This window comes from Sciurus vulgaris (assembly GCF_902686455.1).
Source record: "Sciurus vulgaris genome assembly, chromosome: 7".
Classification (NCBI taxonomy): domain Eukaryota; kingdom Metazoa; phylum Chordata; class Mammalia; order Rodentia; family Sciuridae; genus Sciurus; species Sciurus vulgaris.
Window position 1 is genome coordinate 115,344,331 of NC_136467.1, and position 26,438 is coordinate 115,370,768.

At 50.0% G+C, this 26,438-nt stretch overlaps 1 protein-coding gene across 17 annotated transcripts in view; it reads left to right on the top strand.

The window, feature by feature from the left end:
• TRERF1 (transcriptional regulating factor 1) overlaps positions 1 to 26,438 on the top strand; it is a 206,621-nt gene that overhangs the window by 55,658 nt on the left and 124,525 nt on the right. For 14 of the 17 annotated variants that reach the window (XM_079147724.1, XM_079147725.1, XM_079147714.1 and 11 more), the window contains 2 exons: positions 18,199 to 18,306; positions 23,614 to 23,696. The gene's annotated coding sequence lies outside the window, so the exon portion shown is untranslated. The remainder of the gene's footprint in view (positions 1 to 18,198; positions 18,307 to 23,613; positions 23,697 to 26,438) is intronic. The other 3 variants (XM_079147730.1, XM_079147731.1, XM_079147729.1) reach the window with 1 other exon arrangement.

Here is a 26,438-nt window from a genome sequence, read left to right on the forward strand (position 1 = left end):
TGAGGTGGGAGGAGGAGAATGAGCTCTGTGGTGGTCAGGGGTGGAAGAGGATTAGAGACTCCTAGGGGAGCAGCCTCTTGGAGATCAGTGTGCTCACGGCATCCACGGGTGCAGGAAGGCACAGAGGTCATATGGCCCCCTGAGACCACCTGTGAGACCGTGTTCCCTGGAGAGGGGAGCTCGGCTTTCTATTCCCAGTCCTGTGCCTTGAGCAATACCTCCCTGTCTCCCAGGTTTGACTTTCTTTCCCCTCTGGCTGGGGAGTCCTTGCAGAGGGGTGCAGCAAGCTAGTCCAGGCACCTGTCAAAGGGCAGCCTGTAACCCTAAGCATTCAGAGCCAGAGTGGTTGTGAGGACAGGCTGCTCTACCCCACTCCCCAAACATACTTCTAGAAGGTGTGACCTTCTTGTATCTTACAGACAAAAAAGCATTTTTAGAATTGCCTTCTCCACGGACTACGCCTTGGGGACCGACCAGTGTCCATTGTGACTGAGCCAACATTTATTGTGCTTCTGCCTGAGGTTCATTTGATAAGATCTTAAAAAGCCCTACCCTGGGAGATGAGGGAACTGGGGTCTTGTACTGCTCTGTGGTTAATAAGCTAGCTCTGTGATGCAGGCCTTGGCCTCAGTTTCCTTCTCTGTGACCACAGTGGGCTTGACACATGGTGCCCCTTTTGATGTTTCTTATTGCTCTGACCTTTATTCTAAGTTGGATATTAGACGGAGTTCCACTCACAAAGCATTTAAATCGTTTGGTTCCTCCTCCAAGTGGCATTCATCCCTCAGAGTGCAGGGTTTGGTTAAAGATCAGGAAGGGTCTGAATAACCCAGAGATCTGGAATGTGTCTCCTTTGGGGTGTTTCTTGGTCTGTGGGTGCTGTGTGTTTTTTCCCCTGGGCTCCCAGTTCTAAGCCACCTGGTATTAGCTCGTGGTTAAGTGGCCATTCCTCCCACACAGGATGCTACCCACAAAGTAAAGCTCACCCACAAGTGTTTTCCTAGCACCCCCACAGTTGACAGGAGGCCGTGAAATTTTGGGTGTACTTTCCTGATGGTTGGGCAGTTGTGATTTCTGTCTTTGGTACAGTCCTGTGTCTCAGAACAGTACCGAGTCTCATCCTGGTCCCTCCGGTGGCCTCCCACTGAAACCTTACGGTGATACCGATGCGAAGACATAGGCTTCAAAAATAAAAAGTTATGAGGTGAGGAAGCAACAGGAAGTGGGGAAGCAAGCAGAACAAAGCTTACGATATGTACTCAGAACCCTGAGGACTTTTTTTTTTCTTTTTAAAATCATGTAGCTCTTAAACGTTGGGGTAGACACTCTTGTTTGTTTTAATTGGCTTGACCTCTTCAGAGTCCTATGCAGAGAGTTAGGAGTGAACGAGTTTAGGGAAGATGTTAACCCTCACCCCCTCCAACTCAGCAAAACTGACACCAACTCCTGTCAGTCAGATGCTGTGGATCCTCTCGCTCTCCCTTTCTTGACTAAGGGCTGGCAAAGCTGTTTGGGGTGCTCTTCTTGTAGACCTTCCTGTGGTCTAGGTTGAGCTCTCCTTGGACCTGGGGACGGTGGGGAAGTGGAATTCTGCTCCCTGTACTTGTCTGCTTCTGTCTCCGTCTCTCATTTCCTACTGAGGACTGAAAAAGGAGAGTGAACCAACTCAGTAATGAGTTTCCAGGATGGTGAAGGCCCCATGCTGACTTGAACAAGACCTCGCCAAACCCAGTGAGAACTGTCTGTCACTGCCTGAAACACCTTCTTCTAGTGAGGGCACGTTTCACATGTCCAGGGGCAAATGACTGGCCAGCCAGGTGGAGAGAAGGGTTGTTGGTTGAGACAACCAGCTCTTTATTTGAAGAGCAGACGTGGTCCTGAGGAAGGAAGCTCCTTATAGGTGTTGCTTTGGCTCTTGTAGCCACATTAGCTGGGCTTTGAGTGGGTTCGTGCTCACCGTAACCGAGCTCATGGTAAGAACTATGTGTTTGTATGAGCTTCACCTGTGTTGCCTCATTTTACCTTCCCGTCAGGCTTTTGAGGTTGGGAGACAGGATAATATTAATAATAAAATAATGTAGTAGGAATGATGAGCCATTCTTACTGGGTACATTCCTTGGGTCCAAAGCCCTAGTTTTAGGTCACAGGTATTATCTTAATCAATGCTGAGGAGCAGCCATGGAGAGATGGGCGATGGAGACCTAGAGCAGTCAGTTCAATGACTCAAGATGGCGGAGGAGGCATCCCGTCCCTTCTGTCACTCTTGTCCAGCCTGTGCCTTCCATGCTGCCCTCTGTGTTCACTGGCATTCGCCTCTGGGCTGGCTGGGTTCAGGTAGGTCTGCATCCTGAGAATGCCTCTCTGGGGCGGCTGAGTCCAGGGCTCATCCTGACCTCGACTCCCTCAGCATTACTGCTGGATAGGCAGTCTGCCCTCTGATACGCAGAGAGTCACATCTGATTTCTGCCTGCACCGCAGCCTGGCAGGTTTTTGCGCCAACTGCATTCTCTTGGAAATGCACCCAGGACAGGCTATTTTAGAGAAACGTGAAGGGTTTTCACTTCTTTTTCTTTCTTAAGCCGGTCTGTCTGCCCAGCTCCGTTACGTCAATCTGTGGTGTTCTGGCTCTGCCGTTCTCAGGTGTGTTTAAGGCCTGCTCTGAGTGTTGGAGTCCAGGTCTTGGTGGATGGTGTGTGAGACAGAGGTTTACAATACCTGCAGGCTGTAATCAGCTAGTGTGTGCTGTGGCCTGTGACTTGGGGAACTTGCTGCCTCTGATGCCTTCATTTTTGTCTTGTTTTGTATTTTTTCTAATATTGTTTGGTGGAAGGCTTACCCTGGACTCTTAGCTAATTGAGTGAAGTTGTGTGCGATGAATGGAACAAATAGGGCATGAGAAAAAACAGTTTTAAAAAACCAAGCAGGATTGTCTTCAGGCACCATTTGACATTCATGGATTACTTTGGGGAGTTCTAAACACCTTCCTAGCCGAACCCCCACCTTCTGAGGAGCCCAAGCCTTGGGTGTCTCTTCCTCTGGCAGTGCCACATGCTATTTAAAAATGTGCTGGTTGGCGATAGCAATAGCTGGCATTTTTCATATGAATGGAACTTGAGAAAGATAGGAAAAGCTTTAAGGAAAATCTCATGGCAGTCTAATTTTTCATTTTTTTTTTTCCATCAAAAGTTCAGAGAAGTCAGTTTACATGATTGGAAGTTGTACCTGCTGGACACTGTGGTCAGTGGCCACTTTGTGGACTTGGTACCAGGCCAGCCAGTGCTGAGCTGAGACTGCATAGGTGGCCCCATGCAACCTCTCTCCTGCTCCTCTGCTTTTGGGGGTTGAACATCATCTCACCGCTTGATAGACGAGGATGAATAGATGAAAAATAATTCTAAACCAGCTTTGTTTTAATATTTTCCATCCTGTTCTAAAACTGCCTTGATAAGTTTGCTGGTTTTTTTTTTTTTTTTTTTTTTTCCTTTTTCAATCTCCACAATGAAATCAAAGCTGAAACTTTTAACAGCATTATTTGAGTCCAGCCCAGATTCTGTCATCTCCCAATTGGTTTAAATGCCTTGATAACTAGATGGCTCACTGGGTGGAATCTTGCTGGTCCCATGTAGCATCTTGGTCTGTTGCAGGAAGTGCAGTTCCGAATGTGAATGTATGAACTTGGACTTTTTTTTTTTTTTTTTTTTTCTTATTTCAAACTAAAAGGTGGTTCACTATTTTTGATTCTTTAAGTATTGTAAGGAGTTCAGTGTTCAGCCCTAGGGAGGGGTTTCCTCCCCAACTCGCCCACAAACAAGGAGAGTGCATTAGAACATAAAATTAATAGTGTTTGTGGCTTGGAAACCCACCATGTCATTAACCACCAGTGCATGCCAGCCTGAAGCATGTTCTTGTGCCCAAGTAAACCACAAGGTTGTGGAAAAACGTAAAGGAAATGGGGGGTGACTTGGTAATGAAAGGTGAAGCCTGGGGGGGTGGGGGACATGGGGGGGCTGCAGAACACAGAAGGGAGGCAAAGTCTGCAAGTTCCTTTTGGCTTGTGGGCAGACTTGGACTTCACTAGTGAGGGAAGGTTGATGGCGTGTGGATCAGTACTGGCCCTCAGGTGCCTACGTTTCCTTCTGTTTGTATTTTGAAACTTCAGAGAAGAGGCAGCACAAAGGGAACAGATTACCCTTGTTGTGGGGAATGGGTTTAGCCCCAGCAGTCCACCTTAGTTAAGTTAGACTTCGCTGGGCTAAGGGCAGCAGTTCTCAGGTGCACTTGAGCTTGGCTGCTGGAGACATCTTTGGTCTAGAGACTTTGCTGGTTGTCAAGATTGGCGGTGCGCCAGGTTGGGAGGGTTGGTACTGGTAACTAACAGACAGAGGTCAGCGATGCTGCTGAACACCCTCCATGACAGGAGGCAGCCCGAACAGAGCATTATTTATCAGCCTGCAGCGTCCTTAGTGCCAAGGCCGAGAAACCTTGACCTAAGGGCTTGGTTGCTGCTCATCTTGTCCTTAAAGAGACATGTTTCGGTGGTGGCTGAGGGAAGAATACACTGATGCAGATGTGCCGCCAGCAGGTCCGGAGAGCTTCCTGCTCCAAGGACCTGAAAGGGTCCCAGGAGTTGACTTCTTCACCCTGCTGTAAACACTTTGCTGCCGAGAGGCATTTTGAACCTCTTTCTTGAAACGGCTCTTCATCTAGTCTGGTTGCTCCTGGGTCCTGTCCCCCGGCGTGATTCTTCCCACTCTGCTTCTGTCCCTGCTCCACATGTTAGCATTTGCCTCTTTCTTCCTTGTCCTGTCTCTATCACTCATCAGAGAACTCTTTGGTCCTTTTTGGGGAATCAGCTTTTCTTCACCCCAAATTAGATGCTAATGAATCTTTGAATTGCTATTCTGCATAGGATGTGTTTTTTTATGCCATGCCCCCATAAGAGAATTAAAAAATATGAACTCTTTAATAAACTATAGACTTAACGCCAGTCAACTGTAAAACACATGCCTCTTTCAGGCCACTTTCTGACAAGTTTCAGGTAAGAATGATAGCATATTAAATTATTAGGCAGTTTTATGACTGTGCAGGGAAGATTTATCCTTTGATGAATAAATATTGCTGTAGCCCAATTTAGAACTTGACAAATGCTGATTTACAGCTTAAAATATAAGGGTTATTTTATGACGAAGTGACAGTGGTGGTGGGGTGGGTTTAAAGTGGTGTCGGTGGCACCTCTGAGAAATACGCCATTAAAACGTCGCCGCAGGCAGAGCTGCGGGGAGGATCCTCGGTGGCTGCTGGGGTTCCCGCCACTCCCGATAGGTGTTGGGGTCCAGGTCACTTTGTGATGCACGGTTCCAGCCGATAGTGCTTTGAGGCCCTGTTAAAAGTGTGGGTGCCCCCAGGTCCCTGGCCGTTGATCCTGCAGTGCACCTTCTGAAGGATTCTGCTTGCCTGTCCTTGAAGCTCCAGGGTGACAGTGGCGCTCAGTGTCAGCGACTGTGTTATTCAGAGGAGGGAAAGGTAGTTTTGAGCTTGAGTGCTTTCAAAACCTTGTTGAGGAAGGAAGCTGGTGAGTTTCTTTTCCGTTCTGTTCTGGAGGTGCTGATCATCCTACTTTTGGATAAAAAAAAAAAAAACAGGACATTAGAACCGACAAGTATGGATACTTGTAGGAATAGAGGATTTAAAATGGAAACTGACCTGTGACATCTGTCACATGATGGTGTACCACTGGATCAATGACTTACTGTCTTTTCCTCAGTGCTTGCTTGTTATTGACTGATGAATTGATTGAATCGTGCACATACGGAACAAAATTTGCATGTTATAAAGTGTCTAAAGTGGAATAACTAATGCTGCCCCTAGCTGACCAGCTGTTTTCTCTAGAGATAACTACTGTGATTAGCGCCTGATGGGTATTTTTGGAAAGACATCCTAGGCATATAAATGCACATATGAGTACATGGTATTTGCCAACAGCTATTGTTCTACTATTCATGTTATTCTGTGCCTTGCTTGTTTTACCCTACCACATATCTTGGAATCATCCCAGATGATGGAGAGAATGCTTTCATTCTTTTTCATGGTTGTGTAGCTTTCCATTTTGTAGAAGAATTGTAATTTACTGAAGCACTCCCCCAAAAGTGATTATGAGGCTGGTGGCAGTCTTTTTTCATTACAGATCAGACCACGATGGGTAGGCATCCTGCTATATATACCATTTTGCATATATAAGAGAATTTCTGTTGGCTAAGTTCCTAGAAGTGGAGCTGGCATAGGCACACATATGTTTGTGATGTTGGTAGATAGGCATGAGTATCCTTTCAAGGAGGTTCTAGAGTTTTATACCATCAGTGAATGAGGCACCCTTGCCAACACAGCGAGTTATCATAGTTTTTGATCTCTGTCAATCTGATGGATGAAAATCGGTGTCTCAGTTAGTTTTAATTTGCATTTCTTTTATGAGTGTGGTTGAGCATCTTTTCACAAGTTCAAGATCCATTTGTGTTTCCTTTTCTTGTGATTCATGCTCTGCCCATGTATCTGTTGGGTTGTTGGTCTTTCATGGTCTTAGATTCGGTTCTCTCTTTGACCTATCTTCGGAATTGGCATCGTTCACTCTGAGGCAAGCTGTGCGTTCAGATGAGGCTTTGGGGAGCACGAGGAATCAGCCACGCTGGAGGTGACAGCGGGTCCCTTCTCTTGGATGTGGCCACTGCTGCTCTGAGGCTGCTGGAGTCCCCGAGCCCATGCTGTCCGGCTCTCACCCCTGCAGTGCTCCTTCAGAGCTGACAGTCACCCCACCCAGGGGGACAGCTAGCGCCTGAGGATGGATTGGTTCCGAGTGTGAATGTGACTGAGAGTGGGAAGCTAGGGTTGGAGGAGGGGCAGGCAGAGAACCTGGAGCACTTGTATTTGGGCGTGTTCACAGGAAGGAGCCACATAGCTCTATGGAGAGTTTTCAAATTCCTGGCGTCCAAGGAGTCAGGAAAAGTGGGATATGCTTATTTTTAAACAGTTTGTCGGTTGTGTGTTCAATACTTTGCTCCATACAGTGGTTTTCAGCTGGAAGCCACTTTTGCCCCCTCCAAAGGGCACTTGTCAGTCACATCTGGAGGAATTTTTTGGTCGCATTTTAGGGATGGGGAGGGGGAAGAGGCCAGGGATGCTGCTGAGCATCCCATGTGGCGGACAGCCCCCATGTCAACCTGAAATGCCAAGTGTCCATCTGTGCAGACAGCAGGTGCAGTTGCTAATCTGAAAAAAAGTCTAAAGAAGCCCCTGTTTCCTTTGGTTTCCAGTTGTCATGAAGACTCCTGGGTGTCATGGTGGGACTCACTAATGTACACGTAGATGAACTTCTCCTGAAAGGGTGTAAAGGCTGAAGAGAAATGGGGAATTTTAGTTGAAAATGTAACTGACACACTGTTTAGAAATGATTGAGGGCCGAGGATGTGGCTCAGTGGTAGAGCACTTGCCAAGACGTGCAAGGCCCAGGATCCGAACCCCAGCAACAGTGAGAGCTGAGACATGTTGGGGACCACTAATGTTCCTCCTTTCCCCCCTCTCTCCTTTACCACTAGCTGTCTTTTTTCCTTTCTTTTTAAATAATCATGACTTTGGTTGGGGTTTTGCTAAAAGGATCACTCTTTTCCCTAAGGATACTTTTTAAAAAATCTCTATCTATCTATCAATCTATTTATTTATATTTAATATATATATTTAGTTATAGATGGACACAGTACCTTTATTTTATTTATTTATTTATATGTGGTGCTGAGAATTGAACCCAGTGCCTCACACATGCCAGGCAAGTGCTCTGCCACTGAGCCACAACCCCAGCCCCCCTAAGGGGAACACAGGAGGGTAGATTTTTTTCAACCTGAGGCTTCTGAAAGGATGTCATAAAGACCGTTAGGGTGGTGTTTTCAGTGTACCCAAGCTTTTGGTGCAGTGGGCCCCTGGGTCCCACCCGAGTCTCCCATGCTCTCAGGATGTTGTGGCTGGATGGCTTTCCACGTCCACCTTGGGGGTTCAGAAGAACCAGCTGCAATAGCAGAGGCAGCGCCCTTTGGCTTTGGAGAGGGAGGTTGCCAAGAGCACATTTTTGGGACCCTGTGCCTGCTGCGTTCCCCCCTGTGTGACTCTGGACGGGCCTCTGCTGCCTGGTCTTTAGGAGGGCAGTGGCATTAGCAGGTTATGAAGATCAGCAGAGTTGGCGTGTGACCTAGGACGGTGATGGCCATGATGAGGGACCGCCTGCAGCCGTTGCAAGTTCCAGCCTTCCTGTTCCTCTGCGGTTCTGCAGAGACCCTTTGCCAACAGCAGCCAGCACGCTGCATTCCCGGGGAGCTTCTGGCAGCTTCTCTGAGTCCACATGTGTGCAAATGTCCCTCCTTGGTGTCTGGGGCAGGTTCTGCTTGCCCCGTGAGCTGCCGAGCTTGTGCCGAGCCAGGCCCGATCCTTGCTGTCCGCCCTCACCTCCTCGGCTGAGGGAGGACTCCCCTGCCCCTGAGATGACTCTCCTCCCCATCCCGGAAGCTGCGAGTGTGGTCGTGCCTGAACCTGCATGAACCCTGCTTGGATTCCGTGCTCTCGGTCCTCAGGTGCATTCCAGCTTGGCCTTGGCCTTGGTCACCAGAAAGGGCTGTTTAAAGTGGTGACAGCCTGTGGGCAGAGCCTGTAAACAGTGGCGGAGAAGTTGTTGGGGAACGGTGACTTTGAAGTCTTGTCTTTTTATTCTGCATGGAGGTCATCTTCAGGGAGATTTCCTAGGAATCACAGGGTGCAGGGGTGGCTGGCTGGACCCTGTGCTTCCAGCATGTTGTTTTAAGAAATCACATAATAGGGAGAAGGCCTGTGGGGTTCAGGGTGGTGGCGGAGGGGAAGGGCTCAGGAACCCTGTCTTCAGATAGCTTCCAGTCCAGTGGGGTGGCAGCACCCCTGCCATCAGGGACATAATCTCTTGGGGACACATAGTCTCTGCCTCAGGGGGCTCCCAGCCTGAGTGGCAAGATGCCGTGGGGAGCCCCTCTCTGGTGGGAAGGCCTAGGAGGAGGCCTGGGATGCGTCCCCGTCTGCTGGGTGGTGCAGACCATTTCCTCAGGGAGCTCCCAGTCTGATGGTGGAGGGACAAGCCCTGCTCGTGCTGCCTCCTCCTCCGAGGCTTGAGTCTTGATGCAGCAGGACCCTCAAGGAGGCGGACGGGGTGGAGCTATTGTTTCTTTTTGTTTTGCAGGGTTGGGGATGGAACCTAGGGCCTCACGTGCCAGGCAAGCACTCTACCACTGAGCGACGTCTCCAGCCCCAGAGTACTTAGTTCTTACACCCAGAACTTTCTCCCACCCAGAAGGGAGGTGCAGGTGGCGTGAGAGACCCAGAGACTGAGGCAGCCTAGGCAGACGCCAACTCAGTAGCGCCCTGCTGATTTGGGCCCTGCTGGCCGCGCCCCACCCTGACTCGTGTGGAAGCTGCGCTATCTTTAGTGGTGGCTCTTTATAATCTGTGGAGGACGTTGCTGACGTGGCTGTTTCCTGGGCTGGACCTTGCTCCCTAGAGAGTTGTGCTTTTGGGGCAGTGAGTGTTTGCTTTGGGGTGGGGTAGGCCGTGGGAAATAATTGGGGGCTTCCAGAGACTTAGACCCTTGGGGCAGTAGTATTAGGGTCAGAAAATAAGAGTTTCTATAGAAAGGACATTGGACATCTTCTAGTGTGACCTTACCATTTCACAGAGATGAATTCGGAGTTCAGGAGAAGGGAAATGTTTTCTTGGTATCACACAGGAATAGAGACTGTGCTGGGCTCAGGGTCTAGCTCCTGAATCTGGTCCCTTCATAGATGTGCCCAGCGTAGGCTGGTTGGTAATAGCAGTGGTCAGGGAGGTCATGTGACAGGCTATGTCAGATCAGTTACCCCTGCTCAGAGCCTGCATACTGTTTCACTAGGAGAAAAGGCTAAAGGACTTGTAGCTTCACGACCTGCCTGTTTCAGCTCCCTCCCCTCCCCACACCCCGCCTTGCATTTCTAACTTGCCCTTCTCACCACTCACACCATGCTAGAGTCTTGGTTGTTCTTGACCTTCCTACCCCAGGGCCTTTGCACTTGCTGATTTTTTTGCCTAGAATATCTCCCCCAGATATGCACTCCCTCCTTCCCTTACCCCCTCCAGAGACCCCTGTCCTGAACATCCTAGATAAAATATCTGCCTTCCCTACCATTTCCTATCCCTTTTATCCTGGTTTATTTTTATCCAGAGCATTCTTTGCCCTCTGACAAGGTATATAATTCATTTCTTTAACTCTTTGTTTCCTCCCTTTAGAGTGTAAATACCAAGACCTGTTCTGTTTTGTTCACTGCTGCAGCCCCAGCGGATGGAATGTGCCCAGCATCTAATAAGTGCTCACTAATGAATCATTCATGGGAAAAAGTGAGGGAAAGCAGAAGGAAGGTAGGAGAGAGGAACACAAATCGAACTAAAAGGGATTCAGGCTGTTAGATGGGTTTGATTTGGTTCCTGTGCTTTATAAAAAAGGGACAAATGTGATGGGAGCTGGCAAGTCCACTGCAGCCCAGGGGCCCTGGGATCCCTCTCTGGTACAGCGGACGGCCAGCCTTTCCTGTCCTGAGCTCTGTCCACCTTGTGTGGCCCTCACCTGTCACTGAAAATACTAGGGTGAGGCTCCAGTCTTCTCAGGAAAGGTAATGTTGATAAATGCCCTGGACCCAGAAAGGCCCAGAGCTCTACCTGGAGCTCCTTGACCCTTTGCCCAGTGGTGGCACAGAGATGGTGACTGGTGGAGGCAGGTGCGTCTTCTGTATCAGGCTTCGGGAATCTCAAATGTTTCTGCATGGCAGACTCCTTTCCCGAGGGACAAACACAGGTGCTAGAAGACTCGAGCCGAGGACCCAGGGAAGATTGGCCTGTGGATCTGAATCTAGGTTGTTCTCCTGAAATTGGGAGGTGGGGAGGGGAAGCTAAAGGCTTCCGGGTTCTGGTCCTGCCCTTTTTGTGGGTGGCCTTGGCCAGTTACTTCCCCTCTCACTGCCTGAGCTTCCTCATCTATAAGGGAAGAATTGGAGTAGGTTGAGGGGGGTGGGTCTGAGCTTTAGGGATCCCTGCAGATGGACTTCAGGGGTCTCTTGCCATAAAGGGACAAGAGCCAGGAACCTAGTGTTGTTCCTGAGAGCCTTCTCGTACTGACATCCCTGTGGGTATCTGCCTTGGAAACCCACCTGGTGCTCCCTTTGGATCAGATAAACAGGTTTTTTGGTGAAACGATTAACTTCCCTAATATACTGGAAATAAAGGCGACAGTTTAAAAAAAAAAATGGCAAGTGTTTTAACAAGTTCTCTCAGTGCCGGTTACTTTAGTTAACGTGGGTTTTTCTTTCTTTCTTTCCTCTTCTTGCTCTTAACCTGTAAGTGAGCACTAGATCAAACGAGTTTCGGTTTGAGTGCCCCTGCTTTACAGTCTGGGCCTGTGTCTTCTCCCCTTATCACGTTGACTTTCAGCCAGTCTGACTGTTTCAGGGAACCCTTATCAGCCAACTGCTCAGCCTTGGGGTAGGAAGATGTGGTCTCAGGCGGTTTTTGAGCTGGGTTTTCGGCATCGCTGCAGACCTGGTACCCTGCCATGGCCCACCGACCTGGCCCAGTGAGCAGTAGCAGCCTTTCCATCAGCTTTGGGAAGATTCGAGTCCTTCCTCTTCCCCTGCCTTGGCCTCTTGCTCACAACCAGCTTCATAATTTGTGGGGCCCAGTGCAAATGAAAATGTGGGGCCCCTTGTTTTAAGATTATTAAGACTTTCAAGATGGTGACAGCAGTGCATTCAATCAAGCATGGGGCCCCGCGAGGCTGCACAGGCTCGTGCCTGCGAAGCCAGCGCTGCTCTTTCTGCTTCCATCTTGGGCTGCCAGGATCCTGGAGATGTGGGATACACATTTGCAGAGTCATTAAGAATTCCCTCAGTAGTCCCAGCAGCTCGGGAGGCTGAGGCAGGAGGATTGCAAGTTCAAAGCCAGCCTCCACAACTTGGTGAGGTCCTAAGTAATGTAGTGAAATCTTGTCTCAAAAAATATGTATGTAAAAAGGACTGGGGATGTGGCTTGGTAGCTAAGAGCCCCTGAGTTCAATCCCTAGTACCAAAAAAAAAAAAAAGAAAGAAAGAAAGAAAGAAAGAAAAAAAGAAAAATGGAGTTGTTCCCATCATGGCCTGGTTGATTTGGAGCTGCCTGAGCCACTGTGTGTTTGGAAAGTCAGTGACTGGGAAGGGAGGGTTTGGACCCTGTCCATGGTCTCGTGAACAGGCTAAAAATCAGCAAGTTGTGCCTTCTGAGAGGGTGAGTTTTATGGTATGTGAATCGAATATCGGTTTTGTAGAAACCAGCCGCGGGGGAGGCTCCAAGGGCTGTGTTCAGCCCTCCCCTCTGCCCTGGTTGGGTGCTGTCAATTGGGTGCAGGAGTCGCCCCTTTCCTTCCAGCAGTCTCTTCCTCCTCCTCCTCCCGCCTCTCCTCCAATCCCAGGTCATCTCCTAAGCATCCCTTAGGCAGCCTGTCTTCCAGGAAAGGTCTGTGGAAGTCTTCGTGCCAAGTTGGTATATGGCTGCTGAGATGCAGCCTCTCCCCGGGCATTTGCATATCAGCATAGAAAAGGAAAAAGCTTTGAGGTGAGAGGAATGAAGGTTTAATTTTAGAATTCCAAGTAAGAGCAGGCATGCTTGGAGGGTTTTTTATTTTTTCTGGGATGGGTGTGTATGTCAGTGGAGACCTGGGGTGTCCAGACCCCTTTCCACATGTGGATCCCACCAACCTCAAGGCCCTCAAGACTGAGGAGGTGGTGGTGAGTGTCAGGCTGAGACACCCCCTCTCGAGGACCAGTGGTTTGCTCTCACGCAGCCACTGCCTTGACTGTTTTCTGAAAGTGGACCATTTTTACTTTGGAGGCTACTGGAATGGAGCCTTCTGATCAGACTTCACTTCTGCTCTGTGGAGTGTGCCTGGGTCTCGAGTCAAGTGGTCTGGATTGGAGACAGACCCCTGTCCCGCTCTGTTCTGCTGTTGCCCTAGATGGTTCAATTCTGCTCCTTCCACCCCACTTGCCCCCTCCCCACCTCACTAGAATCACAGCCCCATCCTTCAAGACCCAGGTTCATTCCAGTTTCGCCCTTCCCTGAGAGGCCCCATTAGTCGTATTTAGCCTTCCTCCTTCATGTTTTTGATGGCCCCTGGATTCCGAGATCTTTATCTTAATCATCTTTGCATCTCTAGTGCCTGGCATGGTGCTTGTACACAGTAAGCACTTAATAAATGCTTTTGAATTGCACTGAACCAAGTCTTTGTGAGGGAGAGAGGGGAACGGTAAAATCATCAAAAGAAATACCAAGGAAACTCTGAGGCCCAGGCATGACTTGCTAGGAGAGGCAGAAATTGCATCTGTGGCGTGAAGGACTGGAACCTGCGAGCCTGCTGGAGGTAGCTGGGGTCCCTCAGAGCTTCTGGTCACCTGGGAGGGTGAGCAGAGGGCACCTCAGTGGCTGCCCTATGCAGTTGCTGCTTCTGCAGAACATCCTTTCCTGAAAGATCTTTTGAATTTCAGGCTTCCACCTTCAGCTAAAAGGACCTCCATGAGCAAATATGTATCAAGTACCTACTATGTGCTAGACACTGGTCTGGACACTGTGGCTTCGTGGTGGGCTTGAGGGAACCTCTGAATGGACCTGCCAGGGTTGGGAAAGTTGCTTGTCCCTGGACTTCCTGGTTTGATCCAGCTGCCCAGGGGTGTTCAATTCCTGGAGGATTCTTCTTGGGCAAAACACGTGGGTGTTCTGTCTTAATAGCTGCCTTTCACTTTCTGCCTAGGCACGAAGTTGGGGAGGGTAGGATGGGGCTGTTGTCTCAGCGCCGTCTGTCCGGTGGATGGATGTCTGTCCTGGCTCTCAGTCAGACACCCAGCAGGAAATGATGGGTGCCTGCAAAATGTACCACTGGAGAGACTTTAAGGAAAGAGGCTATTTACAGAAAAGTAGGTGGTGTTAGGGAAACCATCAAGGGATGGCAAGGAACCCCAGGGCTGGCAAGGGCGGGCAGCCAGAAGGAGGGAGCCCCAGAGTTGGGGAGAAGGGGCCTTGACTGTAGCTGTGATGGTGAAGGGACATAAACACTGCCGACTGTGCTGAGGAGGGAGACGCGGGGATAAAGGCTCTCCCTGGCTAAATCCCGCTGGAGGCCTAGGGATGCGGTGAGTGGGCTCAGGAGAGCCTGTGGGGGGCACGCTGAGTTCCCTCCCTGCTGCCTGGGCGTTCGAAGGCTCGGTTGGCTCTTACCTTTGTTGGGGTATTCACAGTGACGAGCCAGCCTGCAAGTGTTCGCTTGTTCCCACCTTCATGAAGAAAGAGCCCTGGCGGCCTCGGCAGATGGGCACTAGGTAGTTTGCATGGGAGCTGGAGTAACAGGTCCTATTTGTTGGTGGCAGGCACTGAGTATCCTAGGTATCTTAAGCATCCTCTCTGTAAACAGTCACCCTGGTGGGCAGGTGCCATTGTCCTTGTCTTCATAAGTTACTGATGAAGAATGGGGGCTGGGACGGGTCAGTCCTTTGCCCAGCCACACAGCTAGATAAGAGGCAGAGGTGGGCTCGGACCAGTCTGTCTAACTCCTACACCATCCCTCGGGGTATGCCCCACCCACCCTGTGCTGGGTGCCACTCATGGGCCGGCTCACTGCTGGGGATGGTCTCCCACTTCCTCTCCACTTGACCTACTTGACCCTGGATTTTGAGACCCAACTCAGATCTCACTTCCTCCATGAGACTTTCTCCGACCACTCCCACCTCCCACGTCTCTCCTTTGGCAGTGGGTGGCAGGTAGCTCTCTGTCCTCTCTCGGGATGTCATTCATCTATTCTGAATGTGTACATCTCCAGAGTCCTCCCAAGACTCCGACATTCTTAGGTGCAGATCTTGGGTTCTGAGTTTTCTTTGAATTCTTCGCTCAAGAGGTTTAATAGAAGGAACTTGAAAAAAAGTATTTACAGAGCTAGAGGAGGGTTGCAGGACTGTCTGGGATGGTATGGTGTACAGGGATGCGTCATGGGGAAAGCCATTACCACGCCAAGGCCAGAGGGAGCCGTCACTGGAGCCAGTCATGGGAGAGCGGCCCCAGGATAGGAGTCCATAGATTTGGGATCTGGCTTTATGCATGGTTAGAAGCTTGCTGAGAACCAAAAGGGAGGATTTTTAAGAAGGAAAGGGAAGGATTGGGCTTCCAGTCCAAGTGGTTGCCGGGAGAAGACAGGCACACACTCCTACCTGGAACAGGACTCTTGTGTGGGAATAGTGATTCCCCTTGTATGCATGGATTGCCGTATGGCAGTCAAGTGCAGTGAAGGGGGACCCCTGAGACCAAATTGTCCAGGGCTTCCTCCTTACAGCATTGGAACTGTGGGCTAGGTCAGTGGCCTCCATGAGGGTTTCCTGAAAGGCCCTGGGCCAGGTGTGTAGCTCAGTGGTAGAGCACCTGCCTACCATGCACGAAGCCCTAGCTGTGATCCCCAGCACCGCAGCGAGGACCCCCACAACAAAAATGACCTCACACAGGCCACACATGCATCTGGATCAGGTATGAGCGAGTCTGTTTGGGCGCTTTAAAAGTTTCCGAGTTCTTTAAAACTTACTTTAAGGGTCCAAGAAATTTGGGCAGTTGGCACACATCCTTCACCTCTTTACCTTTGGCGACGAGGAGGTCAGGAGGAGGCCGAACCTCCTCTCCTGCATCTCAGGAACCGCCCCAGACCACTGACCACAGCTCCATGTGGGGCTGTGAGGGCTCCATACTGCCTCAGGGTGGTGTTGCTTAATCTCATTTCTTTTTTCTTTATTCCTATTTTTTTCCACCCACTCCTCTTGGCCTAGATCCTCCTAGACACGGGAAGGGTCCATGGAGTCGTGGGGAAGCGGGTTGAAGAAGCAGAGCCCATGAAAGATTGAGAGTTCCTCACTTGGGCCTCACGGGAGGTCCGGGGGGGATTTTGCTATTAAGAAGTCTTTGGGGCTTTTTCTCTCTGCTCGGCCTTGGATGTGTTAGGAGACACTGCAGATGTCCAGAAGGCAGGCCTTGTACCTCTCTGAACATATCACACACCCTCTGACCTCACGGGTTCTCTCGCAGTTCTGCTCTTGTTTGCTAGAATGCGCCTTCACCCCTCTTCTTCCCCTTGCTAGGCATTATGGAGCTGTGGGGACTGTGGAGAATCCTCCAGCTTACACCCCATCTCAAGGGTTTGGGGGCTCTTGAGCTATAAGTTGTGGGTTTGACTCTCAATTTGGGTTGCGTGTTGCTATTTGCCTTCACAGAATGTGGGGGCACAGCCTGGGGTCCAAGCACAGTGGGCCCGCGGGCCACAGGGGGCACGACCTCAGGAGCCAGACGGCTCTACATGGGACTTGAGCCCTGTGCTGGGACCTCGCTTCCCCATCTATTCTTGGGGACCCACGTGACTGGGGGATGGCTTGAGTCAGAGGCCTGGGCAGGGCACAGAGGCCCCGAGAGCCTGATGGGTAATCTTCCACTTTACAAAAAAGAGGTGATTCTGCACCCCAGCCCGTAACCCGGCCTGGTGTCTTTTCTCTTAACACTGTGAGATTTCAGCGATCGGAAAATGCCTTGCCTCTGGTTTTAAGCTCTCCATACTGTTTTATTAACATAAGTAAAACATAATAAAGATAACAAGGAGAAAAGGGAAGTGAAATCAATGTCACCTGTGATCCCACCACTCAAAGATCACTTATATTTTTACGAGGGCATGTAGACTTCCCAGACTATTTCCTGAATTCACAAAGTAGAAGCAAATATACGTGTATTTGTGTGCGTGTGATTTTTGTCATTGAAAAGAATACATGCTTGCCCCAAATTCAAACCAAAGGGTAAAAAGAGAACCCCCCTTACTGGGACTCCTCTCTCACTCCCTAGTTCTAATCTTCAGCGAGCCAGGATCAGGGAGACATTTAGAAGGGCCAAGGTGGGTGGAATAGCAAACTGTAAATATTGGTTGTTGTAACTTGGGCAGATGTTGTATGCAGGTCAGGGTCAGGGGGAAGGTGAAGTGTGGGTTTGGAGGGACTGGGAAGTAGTCTGTGGGTGGAGTCGGGACTTTCAGAAACAGATGTCTGTAGAGTTAAGGAAAGGAGGAGATGAAGAATTTTCCAGGACTGGGTTTTGGTTGGATCTATCATAAGGAGCAGGGAGAATGAAGGTGAGTGAGTCTGTGGACAGGGGCCTGATCATCAGCTTCTACCTCCTGGGTGGGAGTGGGATGGGAGCAGAGAGGGTATTAGGAAAACAAATAAGCCAGAAGCACGTCAGGAAGTGGTGATAGTAATTGGTAGACATTTGTAAAATACCTTTACCTGACAAAACTAAAAAATGGCAACTCTGTATTAGTTCCATTTTTGTTAAAAAAATTTCTTTTTAAACAAATTTATAAATACCAGAAACCTGAGCAAAAAACTGCAGAACTGGACTAAGAGTTGTCCATAGCAGATTTGGTTCTGATTTTATCTGTTACTGGCTGTGCAATCTTGGACTGCTTCTTCATTATTTATTTTAATTTAATTTATTTATTCTCTGTGCTGGGGAATCAAACCCAGGGTTCTGCACATGCTAGAGAAGCACTCTACCAGTGAGCTACACCCTAAGCTCTCCTTAATTTTTTAGATCTCGGTTTTCTTTATCTGTGGGGTCAGGCATTCTCAACCCTCAATGCACATCACTGGAAACAATTTCAAAAACACAAACAAGAAGACCTGAAGCCAGCGCCCCACAGCAGATGACATGTACCAGAATTTCTTGGGGAGAGTGCCTGGGAATTTAAAGAAAGGCAGGCCACGCTGAGAACCCCTGGATTCCGATCATCCTGGTTGCTCATCTAGCCTAGTTTTATTTAGGCCTCACTGTGCGCCTCGTATTATGTAATCGTGTGCTTTTCTACTGTGCACGAATGTTGTCGACATCTTACGTACCAAGAAGTCTTGTCTTTGAATGAGAAACCCCCCATAATTCTCATTAGGCTCATGATCTAATGCCAATATCCTGTGTTAATAAATCAGAATCATAAATGTAGTAAAACCTCACATCATTTTTTGACCCAGTGGAAAGTCTCGACTTTCATCTTTTATTTCTCCTTCCTTCATTTTGCAAAAGCTCCTGGCTGGAGCCCGGAGGCCATCTCTCTCTCTGTGAAGAAGACACTGCATGTAAAGAGTGAAGACCTTACTGGAAGTGTTTTTGCTAGAAGAACTTGTGTCTACCGTAAGTTCCAAATTAGGAGGTCCAGTCTGGGGAGGCTTATCAGATCTCGATTCAGCGTGGAGTGGGAGGTGTTTTAAAGAGTCTTGGTGCTGTTTTATCTTTATCATTGAAGTTTTGGTTTTGTCTCTTCCTAAATGAGTCACTTTTTTAAAAAGGAACCTAATTTGGGGAGGGAGTGGGGAAACCACTGCGGGAGGTGCTGAGTGGGGGCAGCTGTGGAGCCAGCGGTCAGGTGACCAGGTTTACAATGGGGCCACCTGTGCAGGAGGGGTGGGACCTGGGTCTGGCCTTGCTCAAGGTGAACCAAAAACAAGGGGGACGTGACCTTGCCGAGGTTGGGGGAGGTGGTAGGAATGGGATTGATGTTGCTTATTAGTGACCAAGTATTTACTGGTGCACATACACCCTGCAGGTTTTCTAGAAGCAGACTCAGTCCACAGGGGCTGGGAGATGGTGAGCCGTGGGGAAGGAGCCCCTCTGGCTTTTCCTCCATTGTTGTCTGCACTTCCATACAGTTACTGGAGTTCAGAGCCTCATACTGGCACGGACATACACGCGAGCTTGTTATTGCCTGGTGGGATTTCAGAAGAGAAGAACATGGCAGCCTGAGGTCTCCTAAGGAGCACTGAGGGACCCGAAGAAATGTGCCCTGGCGGGGTAGCCAGAGGGAGATGCGGGCTGGAGCCCTGTGGGACCGCCGCATGTCACTTCCTCTTTCCGCGCTGAGATCTCCCAGCTGAAAAATCATCCCACACACCTAAGCCTCCCAGCCTCCGAGAGAGGGTCAGAGCACCCTCTGTCCTTGACGCCTGAGAGGAGGACTGAGGGGACGGATCCTGGCTTGGGCAAACCAGAGCAACTCCACACAGTGGAGCTTAGAGCCCTTGGGCGCTCGCGCCTGGAGCAGGGGTGCATCCTGACACTCGGGTCGAGCAGGGTGGTGGGACATGGTCAGGGTGCTGCTCTGGTCCACTACGAGCCCTCCAAGAGGACTGGATGGTGTCTTTCCTAGTGGTGTGCAGACTTGTGCAGCTGCGTGTGCGTGTTTTCTGAGTTTGTCATAAACTTCCTGTTTGGGTATGATCTGAGCCCCGGAGCATCGTGTGTTTTGAAACACAGGCATTGACGGAGATCCAGCGCTCTTGTACCAGCCGTGGGATGGCCTGGTGATTCCCTTGGTGACTTTTGTCACCTCTCTTTGCAAACCTTCTTGCTGGGGAACGTTCTATTGCTTCTGGTCTTGTGCTGGGACAGCCCTGAGGTCTGAAGGCTTGAAGGAGGGAGGGCAGCATTAAGAGGGCTCCTATGGGCTCGGTGGTTAAGTGCCCCTGGGTTCAATCTACAGTACCAAAAAACAAAAAAAGGAAAGGAGGGCCCTTATATAATGCCAGGCACTGTGCTGGGTGTTTTTATTCACTTCTTGTTTTCTCAGAGGACACAGTCATTTATGTAGAATGAATGAGGCTCAGAGAAGTTGAGTGACCAGCCCAAGGCTCCACAGCTGCTGGGTGGCAAGGTCAGGATTTGCTCCGAGGCTTGAGACTCCAGAGCTCCTTTACTTCAACGAAGTCCTGAGGCACGCACTGCCCCTTTGGTAGATCTTGACAGGCAGGGCCTTGACCGCACAGTTCCTCCCAGAGCCTGCTATTCAGGACCACCCCTCTCTCTTTGGGGGGCGGATTTGATCCTTGAGTGCCCTGCTGACTTCACCTCCCGCACTCAGCCTTCCCCTGTGTCTCTGGGAACCCTAGCATTGTTGGTGATGGTCCGTGATGACCGAGGTGGAGCTCAACAAACCTGATTTCCCAGAATCGGAGTCTCCTCCTCCTTCTGGGCACGTAGCCCTGACTCTTCTGGTCATTGTGAGCTGCTCCACTCAGCCACATTGCTCACTGGCCAGCTCTTCCCCTGAAGAAGACAGACTCTGAGTGCTTGTGAAAGGGTGGCAAGGACCCCTCTGTCATGGGCGGGTGCAGGACCAGGAGGGGGGCCAACTCCAGCTGTCCTCCTCAGCAGGGTAGTTCTTAGAAGGTGCCAGACCCCCTTGCCTCCTGCAAATGCAGAATAGGTGTGCCCCCCAAACCTCAAGAAGGCCAGTGTTGCTGGGCACAGTGGTGCACGCCTGTAATCCCAGCGGCTCTGGAGGCTGAGGCAGGAGGATTGCAGGTTCAAAGCCAGCCTCAGCCACTTAGCAAGGCCCTAAGCAACTTAGTGAGACCCTGTCTCTAAATAAAATATTTAAAAAGGGACTGGGGATGTGGCTCAGTGGATAAGGACCCCTGGGTTTAATCCCTGGTACCAACAAAACAAAACAAAGCAGTGTTCTTCCCTCAGCCACCCCAGTGGTCCTGTGTTTTCTGAAAGCCCTCTGAATTGTCACCTGGGCGTCAGAACCGTGCTCGGTGGATCAGGTAACATTTACCATTCGAATCGTGTGTTGGGCATTGGGCAGTTGCAAGAGTTTTTCACACAGCCATTACTTACCCTCGAGGGGTTCGCAGTCTACACAGGCAGGTAGAACACTTGCCAAGAGAAGGGAGGCTCAGCGCCTGGTGAATTGGGGTTCCGCTCAGTTGGCCTCAAGAGAGGGCCAGGAGCCAGGTGGCGAGAAGGGTGGGGCCGTAGGGTGAGCAGCGTGCTCAGCGTTGGAGTGGGAACTGCGCATGGCAGGGGAGAGGATCAGGGGTGGGAGGAGGGGCAGAGGGCTGTGGGAGACAAGGTTGAAGGACATGTGCGTCATTTCAGAGGATCCCAGGTTGCCTGTGGGGTTTGAATGTTCCCGTATTTGGGAGCCACCAAAATGGGACAAGTAGGCCAGGGACTACAAGACAGAGCCACAGGAAGATCCATCAGGATGTGTGGCCCGTGAGGGAGATGTGGGAGCAGGTTCGAGGCGTTTCTCCCGTTGAACTGGAAGCAGGAGGTGTGGAGGCTGTGGCCCGGTGGTGATTCCGTACAGAGGAATGGGAGTCTGAGTCCCTGCGTCCCTCAGAGGCACCTGTGCCTCTGAGCCGGTTCATCTCTTTGATACCCTGGGCAGAACTGTTGTGGGGCTTTTCAGCTTGTAATACCCAGCTCTGAGTGGGAGTCCTCTCATGTATAAGAGGTGTGTTCGTGATTGACCGGGAGGAATTAGAGGCGCATAGGGCTTTGCATCTGGGTACCCTGGGGAATGAGGGTGGCTGCCCAGGCGGAGACGGAGCTTTCCGGGCCCTCTGATTCAGTTTTAGGAACGCTCTCCTCCTAGACCCCAGCTGCTGAGGCAGGAGGATTGCGGGTTCAAAGCCAGCCTCAGCAACTTAGCAAGGCCCTAAGCAACTTAGTGAGACCCTGTCTCTAAATAAAATATTGGGGCTCACAGCCCTACAGTGGCTGCCTGAGTCGCTGTACCTCCGAGGTGCCCTCTCCCTGGCCACCCCGCCTTCCTTAGGAGGCAGCCTGGTCTCACCAGAGAGCCTGCTCAGGTGCCACCTCCTGCCCTGCACCTCCATCTGCACCCAGGCTCACCCAGCCTGCTTTCCTTCCACTCAGGAAGAGGCATCCCTCCCCTGGCTAGGGCCCTCCTCTGCATGGTCATTTCACCTCCCGTGGACCTGGGACCCTGCCCCTTTCTGGTCTTCTTAACTCTGGCCTTCATCCTGTGTTTCTTCTCACAGAAGGACAGAGTTCTGGAAGGAATCTGCCTGCCACTTTGTCCCGTCACACACCTGGCCCACTCAGGTTGGCTTCTGCTGTGGTGGTGTGCCTGGCCCAGCGCAGGGACTCAGTGGATCTTGCAGCAGAGGGCTCCCACGGTCCACAGGGACTGCCCCACCTAAGGGGCCTGGGGCCTCCATGTGGCTACACCCGAGGGACACTTCAGCCCTTATCTTTCTGGACTTTGCTACTTTTGACACTGAGGACAACTTCCTCTTCGTGCGGTCCTCTTTTCTCTTGGTGTCTTTGATGTAAATCGGTCAGCACCTACTGTGTGTCAGGCTCTGGGGTGTAATCACAATACCATGGTATGGCTCACAGAGTCTATAGTGTGAAGGAAGAGAGTAAATAAATGCCAGGTGGTGACAAGGGACACAAAGAAATATACAATAGGGAAGGTGGATAGAAATGTGCTGGGGTGGAGTGGGCCTCCCTGAAGGAAGTAAAGGATTCCCCAGGGAAGAGAACTCCATGTAGAGGGAAGAGCAAGTGCAAAGGGCCTGAGGCAGGAGCCTGCTTGGGATGTGTGAGGAAGCCATTGTAGCTGGAGGAAGTGAAAGAAAGAGGAGGAGGAGGAGAGGTCAGGGAAGAGATCAGCAGCTTGTGTGGACTTCGTAGGTCATTTCAAGGACTTTGTTTTACTCTGAAGGAGGTGAAATACTGTAGGAGTGTTTTGAGCAGAGGAGTAATTTTTAAATGACCACTTAGGCTGCTCTGGGGAGCATGGTGTGTATTAGTTCACTCAGACTGCCAAAACAAAATTCCCTGCACTGGGTGTCCTTAATAATCGTATTCTATTGTCTCACAATTCTGGAGGCTGGGATCCCAAGATCACAATGTCAGCAGGGCCATGCTTCCTTTGAGGACTTGAGGGAAGGATCAGTTCCAGGCCCCTCTCCAGCTTCTGGAAATTCCTTGACTTGTGGCTGAATAACTCCAGTCTTCTCATGGTCTTCTCCTTTTATATGTTTCTGTGTCCAACTTTCCTCTTTTTATAAGGACACCAGTCATATTGGATTAGGGACCCCCCCCCCCCATCCTACATCAGCGCAACCTCATCTTACACAATTATATCTGCATTGACCCTGTTTCCAAATATGACCCATTCTGAGATACTAGGGGTTAGGGTTTCAGTACAGGAGCTCTGGGGAACACAGTTCACCTCATAACGGAACTCAACTCATAATCCGTAGGTGATGGAAAGTGAGTTTTGAAGGTGAACAAGCAGTGAGCGAGGTTTCAGGGAGGCTTGGACCAACGTGGTAATGGCGGAGGTGGTGAGAAATGATGAAAGTATTTTGCAGCTAGAGCTGACATCATTTGCTGGTGGTTTAGACCTGGGGTCTGAGGGAAAGGGGGAGCCATGATGACTTGGTTTAGGGCCTAAGTAGCCAGAAGAACGGAGGTGGACGTCTTTCTCTCCTGAATCCTCTCTTCCCTCAGGGACCTTCCTCAGCAGCCCTTGCTGGGTCCTCCTGGGTCAGCCCATCCACGGTGGGGTTCTTCAGGCTTCTGTCCCTGGTCACTTTTCCAGCCTCTCCCTGATTGTCACTGACTGTTCCCATGTTGAAGCCAAATATCCTGAATGTGCTCTTTGGATCACTCCTACAGGCCCCGGCTCTGGAGGATGCTGAAGGAGGAAGACGCAGAAGCAGGACAGCTCTGAAGGAGTGACCCTCTTACTCCTCAAACAGGTAGCTTCTCTGGGAGTCTTGGTGTAAGAAGATTCTGTGACAGAGAGGTCATAAGATCCTTCCCTGTGGTGTGGAAGAATGCCCTAGAAGGGCGGAGGGCTGCTCTGGGCCTGGACCCCCAGAGACTTCTGGCAAACCTTCCCTGGAAAATGGTCAGTGGAGTCACATGTTGGTTTTCAGTATTGTCTGGAGTAGGGCTGAGGGCATCTGATCTTGTGTCTCTGCAGAGGTGTTGTAAATAGTTAAGAATCCAAAGGATGTTTGTGAATGGAGCCCCAGGAGAGTTCAGAAGGAATCGAAAATGGCTGGTATGCACTCTGGAGCATTGTGGTATAGGCCACTGCGAGAGGTTCCTCACAGCCTGCTGAAGGCAGATTTTTGGACCAAGGAGCCTTAGCCAGCCCTGGGGCATCTCTAGTGTATTTGCCAGTGATTTCTTCCACTCTCAGTTTATCCCTCTAGAAAATGGACACACAGCTGTGTTTCCTCTGCCAGGTCCCACAGAAAAGCCCTCAGAAGGGTCAGTAGGTCTGTATGTGAACAGAATTTTAATTTGAGTTAAAAACTCTGGTCAGTGACAGTGGGGAGGCGAGGCCTGGTTTGATTATCTCAGCGTGCACTGGTATGCGCCACCTTTTCCATTCCTTTTATGTGAGACTTGAAGTTGGTTTGGGTTTTTATTGTGCCTGATTTTCATTTAATTTTAAAGCTGTTCTGTCCTGGGGTTTCAGCAGGAAGCAAGCAGTTCACTCAGCAAGCAGTTCACTCGGATGGGGTAATGGATGCGTCTCCTGAGGGGTTCTTTGTGAGGGTGGAGGCAGGGGTAAGAGAAACCATGAGGGAGGTATCCTGGGGCTAGCAGTGGCAGGGGCTAGGCCTGATAGGAAGAGGACTGGCAAAGAGGCCAGAAAGCCTGGGAGGGTGCAGCAGTCAAGCCACAGCCCCATGGCCGGGAAAGAGCCTGAAGCATGAACATCTGCACTGGGCTCCCCTCTGTCCTCACCCTTCTCCCAAGGATGATGCTTCTGAGGAGGCTGCCATTAGCCAGAGTCCGAGAGCAAGGAAGCTTGATCCATGCTGGCCACCCAGACCAGAGCCTTTGGGTGGAAGCTGAGGGGACAAGGTGGCCATGGACCTACAGAGCAGATGGAAACCGCCTAACAGGACCAGGGGATGGGTTTTGTATTTGAGTGAAATTTTGCTTGAGGAAGGCAGCCAAACTGAGCTGTGGGCCGAGAGGCATGGAAGGAGCCACAGAAGCCCTCCTCCTTTCCATAGCAAAGACCCAGGGAAGTCAAATGACGTGCCTGAGGCCACTCATTAATTCACTGAAGTGGTTCTTGAAAGCTTTATATGTTTTTTCAGGAAAAACAATACAGAACCTTTGAAACTGTTGAGAAACAGTAGAAAACAAAATCTGAGCAAGTGCCAGGGAAAGACTGTGGGTTAGCCCTGCTGTCAGTCACCTCTGGCTGTCCTAACAGAATTGGGGAGACGGGCTTACAGTTGCAGAACTGCTTTTCTCGCAATTCCAGAGTCTGGAAGTCTGAGAGGAGAGTGTCAGTGCGCTCAGGTCCTGCGAGGGTCCTCTTTCAGGTTGTACACTGCCAGCTTCTTCCTGAGCCCTCACCTGGGGAAAGAGGCCAGGGACCTCTCTCAGGCCTCTTTAATATGGGCACTATCACTACCTCCTAGTAATCGCCTCCCAAAGACCCCACCCCTAATACCGTCACCTTGGGAGTTGGATTTCAACACATGCATTTTGGGAGAGACACACACATTCAGACCATAGAAGCTCTCTTGTTTCCCATTTATCGGTTTGAATGCCAGAAAGTCAAACCCAAAGGATTTCTGGCATCAAGGGGGATTAACTCCCTCAGGTACATGCTATGAACGGGGATAGGGTGGACTGCAGGGATAGTGTGAACCAGCAGCTCAACAGTTTCTTCCATCTCTTCACTTGCTTTCCCTGGGTCAGTTCATGCCCAAGGTGGCTTCTGCCTGGGCTGTGGGGAAGAGGGAATGGACAGCTCTGGGGGCTGTCAGGGGAAAAGGGAAATGAATACTGGGAACAGCCGCTGACATCCTTTATACGCTAGCATCTATAGAAATTGGGTAAAACCTTACTAATTTGGATTCATTATTGGAGGTAATACTGAGAGGAAACCCACTCTTAACTAGCCAAAATCTGAATTTTAAAATGTTTTCATATAGTTTTGGGCAGAATCTTCCCAAACATTTCCAGTTGGGAGCAATTAGCATCTGATTTTCAGGATGTCTTAAGATGCAGAATCTTCTTGTAGGTTAACCAGGCCTTTTGCAATCCTCTTTAATTTCTAATTTGCTTATTCAACCTTTTTATAGCCATTGAACTCAAATTCTGGGTTGGTGGAGATTAAATGACAGTAATGAGGTCCCTCATTTATAACCACATCTATAAAATGGGAATAAGAACAGCACCTGCTTTATAGGTTGGCTTCAAGGATTAAGTGAGGTAATCCCATAAAGTGTTTAGCCCGGTGGCTGGCCTAATAAATGTTACCTTTATTAGCATCATATATCCCAAAATATTGTCAACTTTATGTGTTTATGTGCACATTTTATCTAGGAAATTAACTCTCTTCACAAACAGATATATTATCAGCCTCTGATTAGCTCTGTTAGGGATGATGTAAATAAATGCACTAAAACAGTATTTGTGGATATTTTAGTGATTTTGTTGTTGTTGTTAGAATCCGTTTT